We start from the raw sequence: 9461 nt of genomic DNA on the forward strand, positions 1-9461 counted from the left end.
ATTTCAGTGTAACTCCTCTGTTTTATGTTGCCCATAATTATTACCACACATCACCTGGTCTAACTAGTGTGCCCCACCCCTCTCCCACTCTGTTTTATTTGTCCCCTTCTTTTGTTGATCTTCTGACAACTTTTCTCTCTCTTATAGCAGCAGGTAACCGTGATCAGCCTTACTTAACATAGCTTAAAATGCAGTAACATAGTGAACGGTCACTTAAACACCAATACTAAGCTCATCCTGTTTACCTCCATAAAATCTCCATTCTCCTACTGCCATTCCCCTTAAAAGTGAGTTTGTTTTGAGCTAAGCAATAGAAACAACAATAAAACTTGTGGCTTACTGAATCCTGTTACAATAAAATCACAAAATTTGCAACAGGATTGCCAGTCTATAAACATCATTGTAGTGCTCTTAACTCCCTTAACTGGTTTGAACTTCCCCAACATCTTAACTACCTACAACTGACAATGGCCCATAAAATTATCTATAATTCTGAAACCTGTCCTGCCATAAATTCTATCCTCCATGTCTGTATACCTAATTGAGCTCTGCGGTCTGAAGACAAGCAACTTTTAACTCTATATAAACCAAACAAAACAGCCAGACAATGTTTATACTCTTACTCAGTAACCAAATTATGGAACGCATTACCCCCCTGATATTAGAACTTCTTTAAACCCCAAAAGGTTCAAATTAAAAGAATTCTTACTCAAGTCAAGTATCTGTCACTGTTCAAAAATAAGTTAAACCCGACTTATTTTTACTTGACTCTACTTCTCCACTTTTTCTCTTCCTTCTTTTTACCCCTGTCATCCTCCCCCCTACTTTCTTTCCTCTCACCTATAATTATCTCTACTGTAATAACTTCTTACCACATCTGTCTGACCTCTCTCCATTTCATACCCCATTGTATCCTACCTAACCACTTTTTTCCCTCTTGTTTGTCATCTTCCTTCTTCCTATTAATCCTCATCTCTTTCACTTCTCCCTGCTACTACTTCCTACAAATGCTGATCTCTGAATTATACACGATTAACCAGACTATCAATCACAGTCTCTCTTTATCTCTATAATACCTTCTATGTAACCCCTTAATGTTGTATTTTGTCCCTGTCATTGCAAATACTTTCCTTCATACATTGTTTTACTTCCATGAAAATATGATCTGATGTTGTTAATCTTCGTTCATTCCTTACTGATGGGTTATCGGTTCTGTCCTCAGAACCGAGCCAGCCAATATCAAGCTTGTGTCAGCCAAAAACCTTGAGCCACGGTCCTACCCAGAATGCTCTGCTCTCGATTACCTCAGATCTTGTTTGCCGCGTTGCTTTACAGCCATGTCAAGCCACTCTCTAAGCTGTATAATTTTTTGAAAGTTTATACATTGTTCTTACTATAAATTTTTTCTCAAAAGTTTATTCTAGTATTTTGCAACCCTATCTCATACTTTCGACTCTCTCCCTTTAGTCTTTTCCCTTTATTACCCTCCTTTCTTATCTTGTCATAATTCTCCGTTACCATCGTCGGTAATCCTTCCTTTCTCTTTTTACCTTTTTTTTTTGGGTAGCCTTTCTTCTCCCTTTTGGTACTGTTCTTCTCCACATCAGTTATGTCAGATAAGAAAAGTAGCGGTAGTTTCAAGCAGTGTAAGGATTGCAGCCGTAAGTTACTGTTTTCCGATGGCCATGACTTGGGTCTACTGTCTTAATGTCTCCCACTTAACTGTGGATCCTCTGTGTGGGATTTGTAAAAATTTCTCTAACATGACTCTCAACGAGAGGAATAAGTTAATTTTGAAAGGTCTCCTCAAGTCTCCTTTCTCTGAGGCTATTTCTGGGTCGGAGGGCTCACTCCTCTGTTAAACCCCGCAAGAGGCGTTCTTCCTCTTCTTCATCAAAGTGACTCCCTTCTTATCCCTCTGGAGATCGTAGGGAGTTGACTCTCAAGAAGGTGAAATTGATTACTACTCCGACCCTGTCGGCACCAGGCTCAGCACAGCCCCAAATGATTCTGACTACAGCCATGGGTCCTTTATCGATACCGGCACTGGAGTTCCCGGTGCAGACAACTATGGTTCCAACAGCTATGTTCAACCCTTAACGGCACTGTCAGTACAGGTTCAGTCCCCTTCGGCACCATTGGTACAGCCGCCTTTGGCTCCAAGTATGACTCTTCTGTACTCCACGGTGCAGACATTTTCGGCACCAAGATGTGCTTCGGTGCAGTCCTTCTTGGCACCGTCCTTATTGCTGATGCAGACACTTTCCACTACAGTATCGTACCCTTCGGGGCAGACCTTTGCCTTTACGGTGCAGACACCTTCAACTGCTACGGTGCTGACATCCTCGGTGCAGACATTTTCCACACTATTTTCTTCAGTGCAGGCATCCTCGGCTCTGGGCTCTGCACCTATTGAATTAGCAGAGACCAAATATTTCCCTTCACTGGATCCTTTAGCTAGCAGTCAGTATAGTCCTTTCCTAGAAAGGCCAGAATCGCCATCAGATTTCTCCATGAGGTCAACCAAGAGTGTCTCTGAACAGGATGTGTTGCGGCTTGTCGACCAGTTGCTTGTGGCCAGAGGTCTCTCCCAATCATCGACGTCCACATTCCCTCATTCAGGTGAATGTATATCTCCTTAAACCCCAACGTATACTCCTCCTTCGACTTCCACTCAAGTCTCGAAGCCTATTACTCCGACAGCAGCTTTCCTTCCTCCAACTCCAATAGTGGATCTCTTGTGGCCTTCGGTGCACTGGGCATCATGCTCTTCTCAGGCCAGTGGCTGTACCGTTGGGGAGGGCATTCCTGGCTCCATGCCGACTTGTTCTATGGCACCTTCCAGGGATGCCCTTTCTCTTACGGTTCACGGTCCTCTTGAGACTCCTGGTCTGGGGGCAGGCTCATCGGGGTGGGGGGTGACCCCGGTTCTGAGGTTGTCGTGCTCTGTTCCGGGCTCCCATCCCTACTTGGATGGGCCAGCCTTTCATGTTATGGAGAGGGCGCTTGCCTCCACTGAGGAGTCATTGACTGAAGATACGGATTTTTTTTTAAATAAGTTTTATTAAAATCCATTTCTGAAACATACAATTATTATGAGAAAATTGAACAAATTTTATGATTAAGTAGATAAAAACAAAGGCTCTAATATAAAAGATCAAAGAAAACAATGAACTATGTATAATGATGTTCACAGCACTATAAATAAATAATACAAGTTAAAACAAATAAGAGCTGATTAATGCCTTCAAATTATTAATTTTTTAATAAGTCGTTTATATTCTTCCATTGGTTATATATTGCTGTAATCCTAGAAGGTCTAGATTTGATTGTCATCAATTCTAATTTGGATACTTCCAAGAGAAGAACTTTAAAATTTTGAAAAGAGGGAATTTGTGAAGACTTCCAATTTTTCGTATTTCTTTCCTGGCAATGGACAGCACAGAAATCCTAGAAGATCTAGATTTGATTGTCATCAATTCTAATTTGGATACTTCCAAGAGAAGAACTTTAAAATTTTGAAAAGAGGGAATTTGTGAAGACTTCCAATTTTTCGTGATTTCTTTCCTGGCAATGGACAGCACAGACCAAAGAAGTGAATATTTGCCTGATTTTACACAAGACAGAATTGGGGAGTTAAATAAAACTAACGGCTTAGTAAGTAAAAAGTTATCAGTGAATATTGCTTGTAAGAAATGAATATCTTCCCAAACTTTGTTCTTGTGTAGACAGTCATAAAATATATGTGCCCAATCAGCATTCTGTACCTTCATACATCTCCAATAAAGTATATTTTCTTTAAACATCTTGTTATATGAAGTGATAAAATATCTATTTAAAAATCTCCAAGTAAATATTCGCCATTTAAGTGATGAAGTAGTTTTACCAGCTGACTGAATAATATTTGATTTATCTTTATCTGAAGTTTTACAATTATTAATGTCAGAGAAAATTTCCCAATAATTATCTGGGAATATATCCAAGTCTGATTTAATAACTTTATGTATATGTGACAGGCTAATTTTAATTGTATTGTTTTGCTGAGTAAAAAACTATCAGATACTGAATGAGTTTGGGAATTAAATTTTTAGTGGAAGAAGGTATTAAATAGGGAAGGGTCCCCACGGTCACCCTCTGAGGTGTCCTTTGGTGACATCCTCAAGATCCTTAGATAGAGGGGTGACTTGAAGCCCTCTAATCTTTCCTCTGAGGAATACGTATTTCTGCAGGCTTTTCGTGCCTGGGCCCCTACCTCCTGATTCACCCCGCCTGCCAATGAGCTTGTCCAGCGCATCATCCAGTGAGTTTGGAAGGCCCCTGACACCCTGGAAACAGCACCTAAGAGACCAGATAAAATATCACCCCCAGCTGAGCAACCCCATTGGTCACAAAGTCTTCCAAGTAGATGCTATGGTGGTGGCAGCTGCTACTAAGAAGGATTTGGCAGAAGAGAGCCAAACTGTCCATCCGCCCAACAAGGAGACCCGGGCAATTGACAGATTAGGGAAGCGTGTGTTTGTTTCATCGACCTTTGTCGTAAGGTCTTTGAATTATTTGGCACATTTTACCTGTCCTCAGCAAGATCTTATCAACCAGCTGTCTGAAACCTTAGCAGGAGCTGTTTCTGACGAAGTCCGTGATAATATGGCTTCTCAGACGGCTACCCTAGAGTCCATTTCCAACTCTTCCATGCGTCTTATTTTTCACACAACTGAAGGGGTGGCTAGAGCGGCAGGCACAGGTATAGTCGCCAGACGACATGCCTGGATGCGACTTTGCAGACTCCTTTAAGGCTTCCTTTGAGTGCCCCCATAGAGGCCGCTTCTTTGTTTGGCCCTAAAGTCAAGGATACGCTGGCAATGTGCAAACAAGATGGCAAGACCCTGTCTGCCATTGGGGTCAGACAATCCACTCCTCAGCAATTCTACTCCAGAAATCAGAGGAGAGGAAAGATCTGGCACAAGAAATCACAGGATTCTTTCCGTGATGCATGTGTCAAGTTCTCCTCTAGAGGCAGAGGGGGAAGACCCCTCTTTTGGGGCAGAGGAGGTCCACGAAACTGGGGTTCCAGAGATTCTTTCTCTGGCCAACCCTATCAGTGCTCCTGAAGCATTGCCCAACTGCTTACCTCTGGAAGTGGTCAGGGGTCGTTTCTCCTTGTACCCCGCTGCCTGGCAAACTATAACAAACCGATTCTTGGGTACAACGGATAATATCCAGAGGCTATCACATCTATTTCCATCTTTGCCCAGTCTCATCAAGAGTATTACCCGACGTTCCACCCAGTCAAAGGGAAGCAGCAGCAGCACATTAAATACAAAAGCTACTACAAAAAACAGTCATCCAGACGGACCCCCCCCCCCCCAGACCAGATAGGATCCGTTTTTTACTCAAGGTTCTTTTTAGTGCCAAAAAAGACAGGGGACTGGAGACCAATTTTGGATCTCAGTACACTAAACAAATTTGTAAAAAAAGGGAAATTCCGGATGGTCACGGTTCAGTCTATCCTTCCTCTTCTGGAAGAAGACGATTAGATGTGCTCTGTAGATCTTCAAGATGCATATCACCACATAAAATGGACAAATGCTCAAGATACATCCAGTTCTGAATAGGAGTAAGTCACTACCATTTTCGAGCCCTGCCTCTTGGTCTCTCTACAGCCTCCAGCGTGTTCACAAAATGCATGGCAGTGGTTATTGCTCACTTGTGACTTCAAGGATTCCAGGCATTTCCATATCTAGACGACTGGCTCCTCACTGCCCCCACCAAGCGTCTACTGGAAGAAGCCATGCAGTATACTCTCTTAACAGCTCGAAGCCTGGGAATCACTATAAACTGGGAGTAATCCAACACAACCCCAACTCAGTCTTTGGAATTTATAGGGGTACTGTTGGACACGAGAAATTGCACAGCATCCCTTACAGAATACAGGCTTCAGAGAATAAGACAGCAAGTTCAACCACTGCTCTGTCACCACAAATCCCCAGCTCGATCTATACTCCAGCTATTGGGATCAATGGCAGCCTCGATTACCGTTGTTCCTCTAGCCAGATTACACATGCGGCTCCTTCAATGGCTACTGCTGACTCAGTGGTACCCTCTACAACATCCTTTGTCCTTTCAGATAAGTGTAACTCAGAGATGCAAGCAAGATTTACTCTGGTGGATGTCTCAAAATCCCCAACAATGGTCTCACCCTTTCAACCACCATCAACCAATAGCCACGGTGACCATGAATGCCTCCCTGATGGGGTAGGAGGAGCTATGTCCGGGAAACTCGGTCCAAGGTACCTGGTCAGAGACAGAGGCCCTTTTGCATATCACTGTCCTGGAACTGAGGGCGGTGCTTCTAGCATTGCAAGCATTTCACTCCATCCTTCCGTCAGGGACTATTGTGGTCTAATCAGACAACATGTCTGTGGTCTGGTACATCAACAAACAAGGGGGCACCAGATCTTACCCGTGATGCTGAGAGGCCTTGAAAATATGGCAATGGGCAATAGCTTACAACTGCTTTCTAATTGCAATGCACATTCCCTGGAGCTCCAACATGATAGCGGACAAATTGAGCGGGTGCATTCTACAGCCCCATGAGTGGTCCCTCAATCCTCTGATAATGGCAAAAATCTTCAACCGCTGGGGCCAGCCTTGCTGCGACCTATTTGCCTCCCCAATCGGCTACAAGTGCAGCAACTACTTTGCCCTGATTCCTCCCTTGGGGACAGTCACCAAGAGATGCTCTAGTCCACACTTGGCCCTCGGGTCTTCTTTATGCTTATCCTCTTCTCCCCCTCATCTCCCAATTTCTAAAAGCACGACAGTTGAAGAGCAAAGTGATCCTCATTGCTCCATATTGGCCTTGACAAGTCTGGTTTCCCTTCCTCTGGCCTTACCCGCTAGATCAACCGTGGATCAAGTTGATCTCCCATCCGCAGGGTCTGATTCATCCCAGTCTAACAACCCTGAAACTGGCAACTTGGTTTCTCCACTTCCAGTGATGGCCAGGCATGAAAACTTTTCGTCCCCTGTGTGCAATATTCTTATTGCATCTCCTAAGTCATCCACCAGACTAACCGTCTTAACAAATGGAAAAGGTTCTCTCTATGGGCAGCAAATAAACAATTAGACCCCTTGTCAGCCCCAGTCTTGGTGGTATTGGATTACTTGTAACATCTTTTCCACTCTGGGGTGTCTGCCTCTACTATCCGTGTACATTTATCTGCCATCTCAAATTTCCATATTGGGTTTCAGGATTCTTCACTTATGTCGCACAGACTCTGTAAGACTTTCTTGAAAGGGGTTATCCACCTAAAACCGCCCTTAAGAGAACCCGTAGAACCTTGGGATTTGGCTTTGGTTCTGCAAACTCTTAACAGCTCCCCCTTTTGAAACTGCGTCTTCATGTGACATGAAGTATCTCTTCTAGAAAACTTTGTTTTTAATTGCAATCACATCAGCCAGGCGATTGTCAGAATTTCAGGCCTTATGCATCAAACCTCCCTATCTTATCTTCCATAAGGATAGGGTATCACTGAGAACTAATTCTACCTTTTTACCAAAATTGGTGTCAGAGAGCGATCTATCAACCAATCTATTGACCTTCCAGTGTTCTTTCCTAACCATTCTAACAAGGGAGAGTATTGCCTGCACTCCTTAGATGCTCATAGGCAAATACGATTTTATCTGGACAGAACAAAATCTACCCGTAATTCAGACCAACTGTTTGTCTTTTTCTGAACCTAGACGGGGTCATCCTGTATCAAAAGTTACATTGGCTTAATGGTTGTTTTTGTTGTAGATAAAGGTAATACAATTTCTCAATCTCATCTTCCCTCATAGTCAAATCACATTCTACAAGATCTATGGCAACTTCAGCTTTCCATGCTATGGCTTCCCTCAATGATATTTGCTCAGCTGCAACTTGGACCAAACCTCATACCTTTATTCTTCATTACAAACTGGACTTGGCCTCCAGAGGTATAGCTTCCTTTGGCTCCGTGGTGCTCAGGAATGTCCTTCCATGAGGGCCACCCAGGGATTCAGGTAGCTGGGGACTCTGTCCCATCAGTAAGGAATGAACGGAGATTAACAACATCAGATAAAGAAGTTATGTCTTACCATAACGTTCCATCGGTGTTGTTGACCTTCGTTCATTCATTACTTCACACCCTCCGTCCCCCATCCGGAGGTTCTTGGTTGATCTCATGTACTCCTTTATTGTAGGTCTGTCATGAGCAGAGGTAGCCTCTACTTTTATCTATCAACTTGCAAACTCGATCTGAGATAACAGGGAGCAGAGCATTCTGGTTAAGACTATGGCTCGAGAGTTTTTGGCTGATGCGAGCTTGATATTGGCCGGCTTGGTTCCGAGGATGGAACCGATAACCCATCAGTAATGAATGAACGAAGATCAACAACACAGATGGAATGTTATGGTAAGACATAACTTCTTATGTATGCATGCAGATTTGATAACTAATGTATCTATGTAAAGTGCAACCATATTAACTATGCATACTAATCTTTCTTGCAAAATGTATCTATACGATTCTTATGATTTCTATTCTATGCTGATTTTGTACAGTTTTTGTATCCTGCTAACCACTATGCTAAAGTTAATTTCCTGTCACTTTGTATTATTTGTGGCATCCTGTTTGCTCATTATTGTAAAAATAATTGTTTGTCTTATTTGTATTTGGAGATTTTCCCCCCAGGCCTCCACTGAAAATGGGTTTCCCACCCAGTTGGACTTTCCCGGTAACCAAATCTCAAGTAAAATAAAATGTTATTACTGTATGAGAGTACCCATGCAACTTGACATCTTATTCATGTACACAGCTTGAATCAATTGATGAGGAGACTAGCATTTCAGAGGCAGCAGCACCTAATGTCACAACTGTGCACAGAGGTGCCATGCAAAGACATAAGTCATACTTAGCTCCAGAGAGACACAAGGCCTTAGTTGTCTAGCAGCAGAGGTGTTGTAGCATAGTTCTAGCCCAAACTGCTGCCAGTGAAAGTAGGTAGACATGGTTAGAATAAGTCAGGGACTAAGTGACAGCTTTCCCCAGTATATTGGAATGTTTGAGGCCAGGGAGAATGCCATGCTGATTCTCATGTACAGTATGTTTGCACACACGACATCCATGTTAGCCTTCATGTTCACATTCATAAAGGCTTACCAGACACACTTTGGGAACATGGTGGACATTGACAGAGAATTGTCCACATGCAGGGTGGATGACTGGGCCATATAGCACATGCATCTCAAGAAACTGCTGCAGACTTTCTAGGGGATTCCCCAAAGAAGAAAGCAGCAGGCCTTGTCAGACTTCCACAACATGGAGAATAACATTTTGCTCAAGGTTTAGGTCCTGCAGCACAGTCAAGTCAATGATAGGAGGTTGACCTGCATCCAGTAGATTCTGCCATCAGAGCAACTCTGCATCAAGCTCACATGC

This window comes from Protopterus annectens, chromosome 4.part0 (assembly GCF_019279795.1).
Source record: "Protopterus annectens isolate FY-2018-M chromosome 4.part0, PAN1.0, whole genome shotgun sequence".
NCBI lineage: Eukaryota > Metazoa > Chordata > Ceratodontiformes > Protopteridae > Protopterus > Protopterus annectens.